The sequence below is a fragment of the Herpailurus yagouaroundi genome, unplaced genomic scaffold, assembly GCF_014898765.1.
Source record: "Herpailurus yagouaroundi ecotype Mexico unplaced genomic scaffold, PumYag 250, whole genome shotgun sequence".
NCBI lineage: Eukaryota > Metazoa > Chordata > Mammalia > Carnivora > Felidae > Herpailurus > Herpailurus yagouaroundi.
In genome coordinates this window covers 20,273,799-20,291,537 of record NW_024412467.1, presented here as the reverse complement: position 1 = coordinate 20,291,537, position 17,739 = coordinate 20,273,799, and the positions used below count along the sequence as shown (strand labels likewise).

Sequence of the window (17,739 nt, the reverse complement as noted above, 5' to 3'; positions counted from 1 at the left end):
TCTGCCTGCCCCTGCCCACGTTAATCTCTTAATTTCTAAATAATTCATTCCTATTGGCACCCACTTAAGCTGGTACTTGTAGCAAATGTATTGTGGTGCAATGCCATATCCACCCCTCCTTTCTATGATTATATAAAACCTTCTGATTTTAGCTGGGCACACATATTCTGGAATAAAGACTACATTCCCAGTTTCCTTGCAACTAGATGTGACCAAATTCTGGCTAACGAGATGTTCATGTTCAATTTACAGAACGTATCTCTGAAAGGAAGAGGTGTTCTCTTTTATGTCCCTTCCTTTCTCCTGCTGGCTGGAATAGAGACGTGATATCTGGAGCTCAAGCAGCCAGATAGGACCATGAGATAGCACACTAAGTACCAAGATGTAAGTAGCCTGGGCCCCTGGTGATTTTGGAAACACCATACCAACCCTTGACTGCCTACCTCTGTATTTACATTTTTATGTGTTTTCAGGTATCTTTTGGGGTATGTGGTTAGGGCTGGTCAGGGTTCTTTAGAGAAATAGAACCAAAAAGGTATGTGTACATATATCAAGAGAGATTTGTTTAAAAAAATTTTTTTAATGTTTGTTTATTTTTGAGAGAGAGAGAGAGACAGACAGAGTACAAGCCAGGGAGGGCTAGACAGAGGGGGAGACACAGAATCCGAAGCAGTCTCCAGGCTCTGAATTGTCAGCACAAAGCCTGATGCAGGGCTCAAACTCACTGACTGTGAGATCATGACCTGTGCCGAAGTTGGATGCTTAACCAACTGAGTCACCCAGGTGCCCCAAGAGAGATTTGCTTTAAGGAATTGTCCCACACAATTATTGGGGCTGGAAAGTCTGAAATCCCAGAGCTGGGGAAGAATTGATATGATTGGCTCTAAGCCAAAGGCAGCCTGGAGGCAGAATGCTCTTTTCCTCAGGGGACCTCAGTCTTTTCTCTCAAGGCCTTCAACTGATTGGATGAGGCCAACCCATGTTATGGAGCGTTACCTGCTTTACTTAAAGACCATTGATTTAAATTTTAATCACATCTAAAAAATACCTTCACAGCAACATCTAAACTGGTGTTTGACCCCCAAACTGGATACTATCGCTGTTATGGGCTGAATGATGTCCCTTCCAAATCCATATGTTGAAGTCCTAACCTCCTGTACCTTGGAATATGACTGTATTTGATGATAGGACCCTTGATGAGGTGTTGAAGTTAAACTGAGCCTGTTAGGGTGGGCTTTTATCCAGTATGACTGATGTCCTTATGAAAAGAGGAGATTAGGACACACAGAGAAAAAAAAGCAGGGGTATATGAGGACACAGTGAGAAGGTGGCCTTCTGTTAGCCAAGGAGAGAGGCCTTGGGAGAAGCCAATCCTTCTGGCACCTTGATCTTGGACTTCCAGCCTCCACAACCACAAGGAAATACTTTTCTGCTGTTTAAGCCACCCAGCCTGTGGTATCTTACATGGCAGCCCAAGCCAACTAGTATGTCTGACCAAGGTGACAAATAAAATGAACCCTCTCAGTGGCACTTATTTAACCTAGATGGGAGGCACTTTGGAGGCAGCCCAATTTGTCCATCTATGGAGATCATGCAAGTTTTCAGAGTCTGCTAAGAGGCTTGGACTCTAGAGTGTGCAATGCTGGTGAGTGATGGAAGCTGATAAGTAGGGGAGTGCCATGATCAAATTAGGATTTTAGAACAATGTCTCTGGAACCACTGATGGGCACAGGAGGGTAAGACTACAACTGGGGAGGCTGGTCTAGAAGCTTGAGTATGAGAATGGAAGAAAGATGCCACAGGTCAGTGACAGCGTGAAGGAGAGACTGGCAGGACGCAGCCTGCTGGATCGGTGAGGGAGGGCTGACACATATCCCAAGTATCTAGTTTGAGAGGATGGGTGGACGACAATGATACCTCCAACCCAAGTAGAGAAGGCAGGCCATGTTCCCGTTGGTGGCAGTGGGCATGGGGGTGGGTGTAAGCAGCAACCAATCATTCATTTGACTGCAGGTATGATGAGTTGTATATGCCCATGGTGCATTCTGCATGGAGTGTCAGGAAGAAGTTTCATATGCTAGAGTCTGGAACTCAAGAAGTCTGGTTGGAAATCCAGATTCCTGTCATTTCTATCCAGTAATCAAATTTCTGGGAGCAATTTCTAGGACTCTTCCCACTGTGCTTATATATCCTAATCCCAAATGTCCCAAACATGCATGGCGACTTGGTTTTTGTTCTTTTGGTTTTCACTGTACTCACCGTAAGGTAAATTCCAGAAAGGAAGCAGGCACTGACCCCGTGCTTTCAAAGGAAAGCCCAATTTCATAGCAGATATAACTCACATTTTATTAGCCTGGGGGTCTTTCACTCCCTTTTTCTTTTAAATTCAGAATCTTTGGCTCTCTCCTCTGAAAATCTGAGACTACCTTAAATGTTCAGAGGGATCTCCCCTTGGGCTGCATGGAGATATGGCTGCTCCTGTAAAAGCAGATTGATTCCTCTAGAAAAAGCTTTATTTTCTCCATCTGGAAGTTTTTCCCAGAAGCCAAAACCCATTCCTGATGAAGGCCTCCTAGTCTCCTGCCCTGAGCAAGCAGGTAGGGAGAGAGCAAAGTGGGGTCAGGAGTAGCCTGGACCTTTAGAATCTGCATTTGAATCTTTCCTGCTGACTGTGACCCAGGGCAGGTCTCCGTTAATCTCTCATTACTGAGTACCTGCTCAGTGCCAGGTTCCTGAGCTTTCAGGTTATATCTGGGCCTCTGCTTCCTCATGTAACAACAACAAAAAGGTAAATATACTGGCTAGGCAGGGTTATTGTGATGCACAAAATGAAAGAATGAATGTGGAAGGGTCTCTCACAGTGCTTGCCTCAGAGTAGAAACTCCATAAATATTAAGGCATTCTGCATCTGGAAACCTCACCTCTAATTACTCTCTTTCCTTTCCCAATTAAGCAAAACAGCAGCAGCAACGGCAGGCGCAAAATGCACTCTATGGTCTTTCTTTCTAACCATTTCCTGCTGGAGAAATGTTTGCATCCTCGGCTAGTTACAAATTCCGTATTTCCGGAGCTTCAGTTGGAGCCCTGTGCTGCCTGATTAGCTTGAACCTGTCCTTGTGTGTCCTACTCTGAGGGGCTTTGCTCCTGGCCCTGTGGGGAATTCACGTGATCATGCACATGCAGAAGGGTCTCACCCCCCAATCTATTGGGCATGATGGCCAGCTAGCAAGAAGTAGGGTTGTGTTAACTCTTTGCTGCCTGGTGGGGACCTCTAGCACCCAAAGATCTATGAAACTGTGACCTCCCCTACAGGTGAGAGGGCTCATTTTTGGGGAGGGCTCTGTTCTTTCTGGCTTCCCAGAGGAAATGCAGAAATCTCAGGGAACCGCTGTGGAGTCCTTTTGCGTTGCTCTCTGGAAAACCAGTATGTCTGAGGTCAAACCCTGTCCCTATTCCATGTTGTGCCAGGCGATGGAGCAAACCTCCTTGGGAGCATCTGCCTGCAAATGACTCTCCTGAGGTCAGGTACCAGGCATCTGATGAGGACACTACAATCTGGGTATATATTTTTTTAAGTTTATTTATTTTGAGAGAGACAGAGATAGGGTGAGTGGGGGAGGGACAGAGAGAGAGAGGGAGAGAGAGAGAATCCCTAGCAGGCTCCACACTGTCAGTAGAGAGCCCAATGTGGGGCTTGAACTCATGAAATCATGAGATCATGACTTGAGCTGAAATCAAGACTTGGATGCTTAACCAACTGAGTCACCCAGGCACCCCTACAGTTTGGATATTTCTTTTTACAAACACTGATGACATCTAATAAGCATGTCTGCTCAGGGAACCTTCATGAACTAGTGTATGGTCAAAGGTTCTCCTCCATGTTGGTAGACCTACATGGGCTGGTTCCCTCTCTGCCAGTAGAGTCCTGAGCTGTTTTCCCACACAATCGTCCAGAAGACAGGGGTCATGATGATGATGGTGCTAACGATGACTGTAATCTCCACAGTAGCTCCCATGTGCTGTCCTATCGGGCTTGTAAGGTTTGGCAGATCTCCAGTGCCTCTCCCTCTTTATACTTAATATGGGCCAGAGACGAGCTGGGTGCCTTGCATGCATTGTAATCCTTCTCTGAACAATCCCGGATGTGGGCACCATTACCATCCTGCCTTAGAAAGGAGGAACCTGGAGCTCAAAGAGGTGAAGAGCTTGCCGAAGGCCATACAGGCAAAAGTAGCACAGCCAGCCCTTGTACCTGGGCTTCTCTGTGCAAAGCTGGCGCTTGTAACCCACACGCCACACTGTGTCTCATGTGGGCGGTGGGATCATCCCTGTTGGTGGCCCTCTGCCACAACCAGCTGGACCCCACTGCCTGTTCATCCTCTGTACCCAGCCAGCCGCTCTTCCTGCCAGGGCTCCTGTGGGCAGGGCTGGGAGGAAGGGGAAGCCAGCTCCCGGCTCTGTGGGGCCTGGAGGACAGAGCTAGGAGGCGGGCTATTGATTGACTGAAATTGGATTTGTTGACACAAATTGCCAGCATTTCACAGGGAGGGAAGGCTTGCCCACCGGCCTCATAACAAGCAGAGATTTCCCTGAGGGCCACCGGAGCCTCTGGTGTGGTTCTTTGTGAGAAGAAAGCAATTAGGAGAATGGGTGAGGTTATTAGGTCTTATTGCTTCCCCCAGCTCCTACCTACCCTGTGTGCAGCTTGGCTCGGGATTTCGGGCTCCCCGGTCTACGTGCTGTGTGCTCTGCTTCCACTGCATAAAGTCAGTCGAGGGACAAACACAGCTCATTGTGTGCGGACTCCAAAGCATATGGAGAATGCACACACGTATTTGGGTCACCAAAAGAAACCAGCAGGTGGAACCAGCTTTAGGCAGACTTGAAAAATAACATCGTTGGATTATAAACACAAATCCATGAATGCACAATGCACACATATCTCTACCTTTCTTTCTCCATCCCTTTTCACGTTTTGTCACATTAAAAATGTTCAGGGGCGTCTGGGTGGCTCGGTCGGTTGGGCTTCCGACTTTGGCTCAGGTCGTGACCTTGCAGCCCATGAGTTTGAGCCCCACGTCAGACTCTGCGCTGACAGCTGAGAGGCTGGAGCCTTCTTCGGATCCTGTGTCTCCCTCTCTCTCTGCCCTTCCCCCACTCATACTCTGTCTCTCTCTCTCTCAAAAATAAATAAACATTAAAAAAAAAACTTTTAAAAATGTTCAGACTGCTATAGTTTACGAGACATCGTCAGGTAAGATGGTTAGCTACACACGTCTGCAGATGGGCTGGGAAAGAAAAGGACAGGAAGATGTATGTGCCTGAGCAACTCTGCACTATTTATTGGGATCTGGAATATGAGCAGAAAAATGGTGAGGAGGTAATAGGATATCAGGAAACCGTCACCTTAAAGTTGTACAAATGTTATAGTTACCAGAGCACTTCTACTTACATTGCTTGGTTTTTTGTTGTTGTTGCAGTAAGGTATATGTAATATAAAATGTACCATCTTAACTATTTTAAGTGGAAGGTTCTGTGGCATAAGTACCTTCACGTTGTTCTGCGACCATCACCGCCATCCATCTCCGGAAGTTTTCCATCTTCCCAGACTGAAAGTCTGTCCCCATTAAACACTAACTCCTGCTCAACCCTTTAGCCCCTGGCAACCATCTTTCTCCTTTATGTCTCTATAAGCCTGACTGTTCAGGAACCTCATATATGCAATCATAAAATATTCATCTTTGGTGACTGGCTCATTTCACTTGGCATAGTAGCCTTAAGGTTCACACACTTTGTAGCATGTTCCAGAATTTCTTTCCTTGTTAAGACTGTGTCTCTGGTGGGCGGTGGGACCATCCCTGTTGGTGGCCCCAATATTCCATTGTATGAGTATACCACAGTTTGTTTATCCATTCATCTGTTGATGGTCCCTTGGGTTGCTTTACCTTTTGGCTGTAGTGAATAGTGCAGCTGTGAACGTGGGTGTTGAAGTCCCTGCTTTCCCTTTGGGCATATACCCAGAAGTGGAATTGCTGGATGATATGGTAGTTCTCTGTTTAATTTTTTGAAGAATCATCATACTGTTTTCCCCAACAGCAGCACCATCTTACATTCCCACTGGCAGTGAACAGGTGTTCCAATTTTTCCACATCCTCGCCAACACTTGTAATTTTCTGTTTTTCTTTTTATAATAGCCATCCCAATGGACATGAAGTAGTACCTCATTTTCCTAATGAGTGATGTTGAGTATCTCCTCATGTGCTTTTTTTGTCATTTGTATGTCTTATTTGGAGAAATGTCTATTGAAGACCTCTGCCCATTTTTTTTTTTGATTGAGTAGTTTGTTTTTGTTGATGTGTTGCTTTGTTTTGATTTTTAACAGTGGCTATGGCTAGAGTTTGGATGAACCCCATTTTACAGAGAGGGAAATGAGAATCACAGATGTCCAGAAAATCACTCAGGGTTTCCAAGCCAGAGGCTAGAATGGAAGCAAGGCCCCTTGGCTCCCAGTTCCGGGCCTTTCTGCTCTGCCACGCTGCCTCTCTCAGGGGGTGAGACGTGGTCCTTGCCTTTCTGGACTTTACATTTCACCTACACGATGAGTACACGAAGAGTACACGATGGCACAAAAGCTATGTAAACATGAAGGTTACAGATGATAAGTATTTTGGGCATTTAGGAAAGGAGGCAGAGGACTGGGTCATTTGGGGAAATCCCAAGTGGCAAGGGGAGGCCATAACTGAACATTAAAGAATAGTGTGGTAGGCAGAATAATGCTCCCCAGAGATATTTGCACTCTGATACCTGGAGCTGCCATGACAAAAGGTTTTGTGGCAAGAGGGGATTAGGTTGCAGCTGGAATAAACATTGCTAAGGAGCTGAGTTGAGATGGGGAGATTATCCTGGATTATCCAGGTGGGCCAAGGAAATCTCAAGGGAGGAAGCAGAGATGTGACAACAGACTCAGAGAGGCCGACTGACCCAATTTGAGAAAGACTCCACCAGCCATTGCTGGCTGGCTTTCAAGATGGAGGAGGGGGCTGTGAGCTAAGGACTGTGGGCAGCATCAAGAAGCTAGAAAGGTCAGGGCAACAATTCTTCCCTAGAGTCCCCAGAAGAAACAGAACCCTGCTAACACCTTGATTTTGGCCCACTGTGACAAGTTCTGGCCTTCTGCCCTCCAGAAGGCACATATAATAAGTGTGTGTGTTTTAAGCCATCACATTTGAGTTTGTGGCAATTTGTTACAACAGCAGTAGGAAACTAATAGAAATAGCCAGAACTTGGTTAACCTGAGAATCTAGATGCAAGGTATGAAGAGGGGATGAGCACAGGTGGGAGAGAAGTCTCCACAGAGCAAAGTGTTTGCCTTGGGAAGAGATCGTGGCTGACATGCATAGAGTGCTTTCCTTGTTCTGGCCTGGTTCATGCATGCATGCATGGATTTTCAGGAATCCTGTGAGGTTGGTGTATTATTATCCCCATAAACAGGGGATAATAAGCACTGTGGTGTTACCTGATGAGGCAGTCAAAGGTAGAACACAGATGAGTGTGGCTACAGTGCTAATGTGGAGGACCCTAAAGTGCTGTCATGGTCCCTCTCTAGCTGATAAGGGGCAGTGCTGGGCTCTGTGGGCTCACATGGAGGGTGGCCAGCTGTCCTCTGAGCCTGGACATCTCTGTGGAAGTCAGAAGGTAGCCTTGTGGAGTACAGCCCCTGGCATCTTTGATCTGCTTGTTGCCTAGTGGATAGTAAATCAAAGTGAAAGAATCATCACTGCTGTCCCCAAATCCCAAAACTGGGCTGGTCTTGTGTCTGGCTTAGCCCACTGGTAACTATAACTGTGACCTCTGAGTCCAAAGCCTTTGCCCTGACCATGGCCCTCCATTGCTTCCTCCATTGCTTCCTCCATTGCTCCCTCCATAGCATGGGGAGAAATGGAGGGCACTCCAGTTGTGAAGGGCCAAGCCCCTGGAAGTGTCAGAACAATAAACTGATCTGCTCTCCCATGTTTGTCAAAGATCAGCCTGGCAGCAAGATACAGGGAGAACTGATGGGGGATTGTACATGTGTGTTCATACGGCATTATTCCTAATAGCCAAAAGGTGGAAAGAATCCAAATGCTTATCAGCTGATGAGTGGATATGTCCATACAATGGAATATTATTTAGCCCTAAAAAGGAAGGGATACATGCTATATGAAGAACCATGGAAATATCATGCTAAGTGAAAGAAGCTAGTCACAGAAGACCACATATTATATAACCCCATTCATAGGAAGTGTTCAAAATAGGGAGATCTACAGAGACCTATTAGTGACCTAGGGCTGTGGGGGAGGGGAAACGGGGGTGGTAACTAAAGGGTGTGGGGTTTCTTTTACAGGTTGTGAAAAGTTTCTAAAATGAGCTGTGGTGATATTTGCACGTTATCTGTAAATATAGCAAAATCCATTGAATCATACTCTTTAAAAAGGAAGTTGTATGGTATGTGGATCATAAGCTGGTAAAGCTGACATTCTTTAAATAACTTTTTAAATTTTTTTTTCAACGTTTATTTATTTTTTGGGACAGAGAGAGACAGAGCATGAACGGGGGAGGGGCAGAGAGAGAGTGAGACACAGAATCGGAAACAGGCTCCAGGTTCTGAGCCATCAGCCCAGAGCCTGACGCGGGGCTCGAACTCACGGACCGCGAGATCGTGACCTGGCTGAAGTCGGACGCTCAACCGACTGCGCCACCCAGGCGCCCCTAAATAACTTTTTAAATGTTTATTTATTATTTTTGAGAGATAGAGACAGAAAGGGTGCAAGTGGGGGAGGACAGAAAAAGAGGGAGAAACAGAATCCAAAACAGGCTTCAGACTCTGAGCTGTCAGCACAGAGCCTCATGTGGGGCCTGAACCCATGTACTGTGAGATCATGACCTGAGCCAAAGTTGGATGCTTGACTGAACCACCTAGGCACAAAAAAGAATCCGTAGAGGAGGAACTCAAAGCCAGCTGACCACTCTGGGCCACACCTAGATGGAACATCCAGGGACAAGAAGTTTGGAACTGTCAGCCAAGGCCAAGAGCTTGGGCAGCAGGCTGGCACCAAGCTGTCACAGAAGTAGCAGACAAATGGGCAGGCAGTGGGTCCTTAGAGCCAGCCATCATGGTAGACACCAGTTCAGACCAAACAGACCTCTGCCATCAATTTCTTCAGTCAAAAAACATGAGGTCAGGGTGCCTGGGATCCAGTTGGTTGAGCATCTGACTCTTGATTTTGGCTCAAGTCATGATCCCAGGGTTGTAGCACTGAGTCCCAAGTTGGGCTCTGTGCTGAGCATGAAGCCTGCTTAAGACTTTCTCTCTCTCTCTCTTCCTCTCTCATCCTCTCTCTCTCTCTCTCCCCTGCTTTCTCTCTCTCTCTCTCTCTCTCTCTCTCTCTCTCAAATAAAATTTTTTTATAAAAGCATAGAATCAGATGTCAGTGTTCCCAACCTAAGTTATACTGAAGACCTTTAGAAATCCCTGAGGGGATCCACCCTAGAGCTCAGGATTAAGGGCAAAGGCAGGGAGAGGGGAGGAGAGAACCAGAGACCCAGACACTTTGGCTAAGAAAGAAGGGGAAGAGGCCTTCAGCAGGTGCCCGCAGGTGGGGCCACCAGATCAGGCAGATTCTAAAGCTTCCCTAGCTTGAATGTTGCTGCTACTGGTGGCAGGCACAGACACAGCACCCGGGCTGCTCCCTTAGAGCCTTTCTCCAGTAGCTTCTGGAACTGGTGACAAGGTTCCAGGAAAAGGAAATTACCGGCCACACCTGTAGGTGCCAACAGGTAGGAGGTGCCTGCCATACAAGAGGTGAGGGGGACTGGGGCTGGTGTGGGAGGGAGAGGAACCAAGACAAGGGATGTAATTTATGGTATTTATGCAATCCACAAACACTGACTCAGTGCCAGGCATTGTTGCAGGCCCTGAGAAGAGAGAGGTGGACAAGGAGCACAAGCCCTCTGAGCCCTGGGGCTTATTATATTTTAGAGCTGTGCTGCTCTTGGAGCCACTGAGCCCTTGAAATAGGCGAGTCTCGATGAGAAGTGCTGGGAGAACATGTGCACCCGAACTCAAAACAGAGAACAAAAAGTGGAAAGGATTCCATTAATCTTTTTTTTTTTTTTTTGCATTGGCTATATGTTGAAATGATAATACACTGGATGTTTGAGCAAAATAAAATATATGATTAAAATTAATGTCACTTGCTTCTTTTCTGGTTTTTAACGTGTGGCTACCATAAGATGTGAAATTACATACAGGGCTCGTGTTGTATTTCTTTCCTTTCTTTTAAAGTTAATTTCTTTATTTTTGAGAGAGTGAGCACGAATGGGGAGGGGCAGAGAGAGATAGGGAGACAAAGAATCTGAAGCAGGCTGCAGGCACAGAGCATGATGTGGAGCTTGAACCACAAACTGTGAGATCATCATCTGAGCCAGAGTCAGGTGATGAACTGACTCAGCCAACCAGGCACCCCTCATGTTGTATTTCTATTGAATGGCACTGTTCCAGGGAGAGATGGGGACAGTCAGTAAATAAGCAAATAAATAGATACCACCATATCAGGTAAGGATAAACACCGTGAAGAAGAAAGTGAGCTTAGGGGTTGAGAGGGCGAAGGGAAGGTGCTATATCCGCCACGGTGGCATCTGGGAGATGCTGTCTGAGCTTCTGCTCAGAAGGCGGGGATGAGGACAGAGGAGCATCAGGACAGTATGACTGGAGTTAGGTGAGCTTGGAGAGGGGTATCCCAACCAGCAGGCCAGATTCCTGGTTTGTTGTGGTGTACATGAACTCACAGGCCTTTGTGACTGACATGGGGCCCAAGAAATGAGTGAGCGAGTGAGAACAGATTCGCCAGGATGTGCTGAGCCTGGGAGACTAGGTGGATGTTAGGGACAGTGGGTGTGCCCAGTTTGGGATGGAGAGGGGGCCCGTGATAAGTTTAGGATTCACATCTGCCTGCTGAGTCTGAGGGGCTGCTGTAAAATTCAAACAGAGATGCGTGGTTCACATTTGGAGATAAGCAAGGTAGCGGGGGTGGGGGCTGGGTGCCTGGGTGGCTCAGTCAGTTAAATGTCCAAGTCTTGACCTTGGCTCAGGCTATGATCTCATGGGTTTGTGAGTTCGATCCCTCATTGGACTCTGCACACTGTCAGTGCGGAGCCTACTTGGGATTCTCTCTCTCCCTCTCTCTCTCTGCTCCTTCCCTTGCTTGTGTTCTCTCTCTCAAAATAAATACATAAACTTAAATAATTTTTAAAAAGAAGCATGCACATTGAGAGAACATCTGGGAGGTCACTGAGGGCCTGAAGGTACTGAGTGGAATGATCACTGGTCAGTTCTGGTTTGAGTCCTGGCTCTGCCGGTCCCTACGATCCTGTGCTTCTTCCCCAGTGTGTCGGGTCATAGACAGCCACAGAGGCTTTCTCTGTCTCTCCTTTTCCCTCTCCCCAAATGCACACTGGCCCTGGGACCAGCCTGACCAGCACGGTAAAGAGGAACTGCTCTGCCAGCTGCTAGCCTAGACCTGAGAGGAGGGGCGACATCTGCCTCACCTCTTGGAGCCCCGAGCCCTGCCTAACAGGTTCACCCATCCCAAGGCCACCATGATGTGAGGAAGCCCACCCTTGAAGGCTGGATAGAGAGACCAAGAGGGACCCCTGAACAGCCTTCAGCCATTCAAGACACTCCAGCTGAGGCCCCAGGCATCACGGAGAAGAGATAAGCTCTCCTTGCTCTGCCCTGTCCAAATTTCTGACCCACAGACAGGTGAGCTAGAAGAATAATACATGGCTATTTTAAGCTGCTACTAAGTTTTGTAGTGGTTTGCTATTTAGCCATAGATAAACAGAACAATTTATTTGGTTGTTGGGAGGATTATTATGAAACACTAAGCATCATTTCTGGCACTAGATAGGTACTAAGCCAATATTCCTTTTCTTTCCCGTAAAGTCAAACTCTGTCTTGTCTTAGTTCAGCCTTGTGGAATGACACGGAATAAGCTGAAGTCCTATTTCATTTCATATGTATTCCCTTAAATGTATGGCAATGGATCACATGTAGTCATAGGCTACATCTCCTGTGCTAGATTGCACATCTAGTTACCCTGGTTTCCAGTCACATTATCCTGGTCACTTTGCCTAGAGTTTGTTTTACTGTAAAACTCCCATTTGCATATGTTGCCCCCGAAGGACCACGCAGGTGTGGTAAGTACAGCACTGGGCATGGTGAACACATCCTGTCTCTCTATCTGGACACATCACCCCTAACCGGGCTGGCTAATTGGATCCACTCTGCAGGTTTTTGGATTCTGATTCTGTTATTCAGCATATTTACTATCACTCCTACTTTCATGATAACATACATTTGGTTGATTACACTACCCCTCTTTTGTCCAAATCATTTATAAAAATGTTGGACAAGACTGGGATGAGGGTAGAGCCAATAGAGATCTCACGATATGCTGACATTTGTTCATTAATCTGCTCTGCTGGGTATGTTAGTTCAACCAGTTATGTGTGAATCACCCAATGCTCTGTCATCTAGCCCACATTTTCCCCCATCTGTCTATGGGAATAGTCCATCTAGCTCTTTTGCATATATTATCTACTTGTGTTCTGTATGATAGATGGTGTTGCTTGCCTAATGGTGGGCAGGGGCCATCTCTTTCTCTTGTTGACCCCTATGCTGATAAGTGCTCAGTGAGATCTTAGATGACTGGATCTTTCAGCCATACTGCTCAATCAATATGCCTGTTTTCTCATCAATCGATATGCCTGTTCTGACCCCATAACATATATTTGTTCATACTTATTTAATATGTAGGCTGTATAAAAAACTCAATTTGATTTAAATTCTTTTTTTAAGCAAATAAACAACATTTAACCTGGGCTAAATCCTTAAGAGGGGGATTATAGAGAATCATATGAGGCAGGGAAGACAAGGTTTGCTTTGTGCCCCTTTACGAGAGTTGCTCTGTAAAGACAGGAGATAAGATATGGTTCCAAAAAGTAAAGCTGCTTGCTGAAGATAGGCTGGAGCCCAGGAGAGGCTGGCCATGCTGAGAAGCAAGACACAATCAGACCAGGTGGACCTGGAGAGTTCACAGGAACTTGGTGAGTAGCAAACTTTTGTTAATGTGCTGCTTAGCCACTGACAACAGAGACAGGAAAGCAGATTCAGCAAGGCCAAATTAAGAAGAGACCATTTTTGTGGTGATACACCTTTGCGTTTTTTAATGTTTATTTATTTTGAGAGAGAGAAAGAGATAGCATGTGATCATGAGCGAGGGTAGGGGCAGAAAGAGAGGGACACAGAGAATCCCAAGCAGGTTCTGCACTGTCAGCACAGAGCCCGACACGGGGCTTGAACTCATGAACCATGAGATCATGACCTGAATTTTGCTCTATTTTTAAAAATGTTTATTTATTTTTGAGAGAGAGAGAAAGCCTGAGGGAGTGGGGGAGGGTAGCAGTGGGACAGAAGATCTGAAGAAGGCTCCATGCTGACAGCAGAGAGTCTGATGCAGGGCTCAAACCCACAAAGTGCAAGATCATGACCTGAGCTGAAGTCGGACACTTAACTGACTGAGCCACCCAGGTGCCTCTACCAATTTTGTTTTTTATACTGCATTATTTATACCTTTTTTCTTGTCTTATCACACAGTGTAGAACCTTTAGTAAAATGTTCACTGGAGCTGAAAATAGCAAGCCTCCTTATCTGATTTGATTTTAAAGAGAATATTTTTAATATTTCACCATTTAGCATGATGTAGGCTATGTATTTTTATAGTGTTTTAAAAATCATTTTAGGAAATTTTCTATTTCCAGTTTGCTAAGAGTATTTTTAAAAATCATGAGCAATTAATTCAATTTCTAACTTAGAGCTGTTTTAAACGGTTTAGAATTTTTTTGGATTATTTCCCTTTTCTTTTCTCCTTAAAGTCTGGAATATTGTTTTCAAAATTAGCTGCCAAGATAATATTCATACTCACTCATTCACCATTAAAACTTCATTAAATGCCTACAAACTGTGAGGTACAGAGAGAACACAAAAGTCTACTAAGATAAAAAATATATTGGCAATTAATAGAAATTTTCCACCAGCACTTCCTGATTCCTTCAGAGTATGGCATCACTCTTCAGACCCAAGGAGCCAGGGAAGAAGGAGTGAGCCAAAGAAATGACATTCTAAAATGACCATGAGGTAATAGAAGGGAGAAAGGTTTACTGCCCCATGGAGAGGTCTCTGGCAAACACCAAAAAAATAATGAACCCTGAGAACCAAGTAGAACTTATTTGTAAAGTCATGGGCAGTTGGAGCTAGAACCAAATGGTACCCTTGGTACCATTGAACTTGGTACCATTGAACTGACCCCAGAGCCATTTGCTTGAACCAAATGGTACCCTTTAGGACAACTCTCCAGTCACTGTTTGGATACTTCCAGTCAAGGGTGGAAAGTTCTACAGGACACCCTGACCATTGTTTGCCTGCTAGAATTGTTAAAATACCTTATCTTACATTGAAAGGAAATTTTCTTCCTGGTGTTCTTTTCCAATGATCTCATTATGTCCTGTGCATTCACCGGAAAATTTCTCCTGCCTCTTTGTATGGTGGCTCTCCACATCATAGAAAGCATGTACAGTGTTTCCTCGAGACTTCTGTAGTCAGGACTCAACATCTCCAGTTACTTCAACAACTCCTTATGGGAATTTTTTCCTAACTGCTCCCCATTCTCTCTCTGAATGCACTGCATTTGTCACCATCTCCCCCCAAACTTAGTACCAGAGTCACATGAAATTCTACACAAGTGAGCCAATCAGCTGGGTTAGTGTCAGGGGAAGCTGACATCCTCCTGTTCTTCTCAGTTCTACCTATTCCACCTACTTTTCCCATTCCCATTCTCTGAATCAATCCTTACTTTTCCCTTTCAGAACTTGGGCACCTTGGAGAGACACATAAGTGTCATTATGCATAAAAATGACCCAGAAGAACATCCATCCATTTTTCTAGAGGGAGAATGTGCTGGAATAGGTAACTAGCCCAATGCTCAGGAGAACAGTTCTTTATGGTGCTAAGATATTAAGGAATTTCTCCCCATAGTCCCAGGCAAGCAGTGTAGCACATAACAGAGTAACTCTTTACAATAAATAAATAATGAATTTCTGTGAAATGCAAATGTGAAAGATGTATGTCAAAATATGTTACCAGCATGGCTGTGGAGTCTTGGCTGAGTCTCCCACTTACCCAGTCCTTTTTCTTCTTCAATTCACTCAGTTTCCTCTCCAACTGAAAAACAGATGTGGCGGCAATAATCACTTGCAAATGGACCTCCCAGGGAGAGATACACATGTTGGACCTTTGTACACTGTGACTTGCTATGCAAATGCATGGCATCATTGTCACAGTGCATGTGGTTTTGGCAGATAGCAAGAGATCATTGTCAAAATAACAAAATCCAACTCAGGTGTCTACCACCTTTGCGTTCTTATATTGCTCCAAATGATTCTGTCCAGTATTTTTAGAGAGAGAATGCTCTAGAGGCCATTATGACTCTCAGAACAATCTGCTGAATGTTGTCTTAGTTCTCACTGGTTTTCATCAAGTATGGTTACCGTATGGCCTGCCTGGAGCATACAACTAATTTCCTATTTGGAAATGAACATCATTTTTATCAATTATTCCATTAGTTGCTCATCCCCCAACTTGTGACCTTTCTCTCATAGATGAGAACACGTTGATACTATAGGTGACATACATTTCCCCCAAACCCAGGCTCTTCCCTGAAGTCCCAGCTCCTGCATTGATCTCTGGTCCCCGCTGCCTCCTACTATGGGGCTCTCTGCATCAGCACACATTAGCTTCTGACTCCACAAGAAGAAGAAATGGTACATATGCAGCCAGGGAAGACAATAATTTCTAATGTGGATCCATCCAAAAGGGCCCTAAAAGGAACATCTTAGCCTTTAGAGGGTCATAAATAATGAAGATAATTTTCTCATGTTTTATGCAAGTATAATTTTTTGGTTGTAAACAGTGAGATGATATATATGTATATTTCCTATCCCAAACTGTACACAATTAGCATTTGGAAGATTGTAATTATAGCTTGGTTGGGCTTTTTGTAGGTGCTAAAATTGATTTCTTGGCTGAATTATTTTGCAATAGACTTATACCACTAATTGTACACCTAAACGAAATTGAGTGTGAACAAATCGAATAACTTTAATTTTACCTTGGATAATAATTTATTGATGCAAATAAAACTCCTTAATTAAATCTGGCATAGCCAGGCCTGTAGAGGCCCACATAAAGGCATTCTGTCACCCAGCTTTAGTGATTATTTTAATTTTAGAATAATGCTCTGCTATTCTTAGAATTGGCCATCCATTAAGGACTATGGCAGTAGTGCATTGTTTGAATTCAGTATCTCCTTGAATCCCAGATGGATTTAGGGTAGCTCTTTTTGGAAGGAGTGTTACTCATTTTTACATTATAATTAAAGACATCCAAAATTGAAACTTTCATTACTATTTCTGAAAATAGCCTCCTCATTCAGAAGCTTCCAAAGTCTCTCAAAGCAGGAGGAGATGAGTGAAATGTGGAGACACACTTTCATCCAGATCAATACAGGTTAGATACTTGATCAAAGAGAAACCATTTATATAATTATATTGTTTCCTCAGGCTGCCATAACAAGCACCACAAACCAGGTGTCTTTGAAATAAGAGAACTGTATTATCTCACAGTTCTTGATGCCAAAAGTCCAAATTCAAGGTGTCAGTGAGTCCATGCTCTTCCTGAAAACTTTAGGTGAATCCTTGCTTGCTTCCTCTAGCTTCTGGTGCTTTGTTGGCAACCTTTGGCCTTCTGTGGGGTGCGACTGAATAATTTCAGTCTCTGCCTTTGTCGCCACGTGGAGTTCTGCCGTGTGAGTCTCCACATGGCGGTCTTATAGGGACACCAGCCCTGGTGTGGGACCAGGGCCCACTCTACTCCACCATGACCTCATCTTAATTACATCGGCAATGACCCTATTGTCAAGTAAAGACACATTCTAATGTATTGGAGGTTAAGACTTCAACCTATTTGGGTAGGTGGGGGTATAGTTCAACTCATTACAATAAGAAATAATTATGGTAGCACAGTTCCAGATGTCTACTCAAGAAGGCAAGCACAAATGCAATGAATAACTCACTGCAAACAAGAATGGCTTTGTACATTCTCAGCACCCTTTAATTCCAATTAAACATGGGCTCCATCCAATGTAAAAACTATTAACTATCATGAGGTATGTAAAAGGATATCATTAAATGATGGCAACCTCTTACTGTTTCCATAGATTAGGACAAGAAGGATGAGGATTTAACTATAGTGGGAAAGTGTTAAGGCAGAACATTCGTGTCAAAATGGCACAGCACTGCAATTCCCTAGAAGAGAATTCTGCACCGGTCTTCTTCTCTGGGATGTTTTGGCAAAGCAGAATGTTCCTATTTGCTAGAGATGGATTGAGAGGAGAAATTTCTAGAAGAAAGGGGATGGGTTGGCCCAAGTTTTCTCCTCCTTCTCCTTCTCCTTCTCTTCCTCCTCCTCCTCCCCCTTCTCCCCCTCCCCCTCCACCCTCCTCCTCCTCCTCCCTCTCCCCCTTCCCCTCCTCTTTCTTCTTCTTCTTCTTCTTCTTCTTCTTCTTCTTCTTCTTCTTCTTCTTC

At 44.9% G+C, this 17,739-nt stretch overlaps 1 protein-coding gene across 1 annotated transcript in view; it reads left to right on the top strand.

Annotated features, from left to right (window-relative positions):
• FARS2 (phenylalanyl-tRNA synthetase 2, mitochondrial) overlaps positions 1-17,739 on the top strand; it is a 621,462-nt gene that overhangs the window by 603,084 nt on the left and 639 nt on the right. The gene's annotated exons all lie outside the window — the stretch shown is intronic.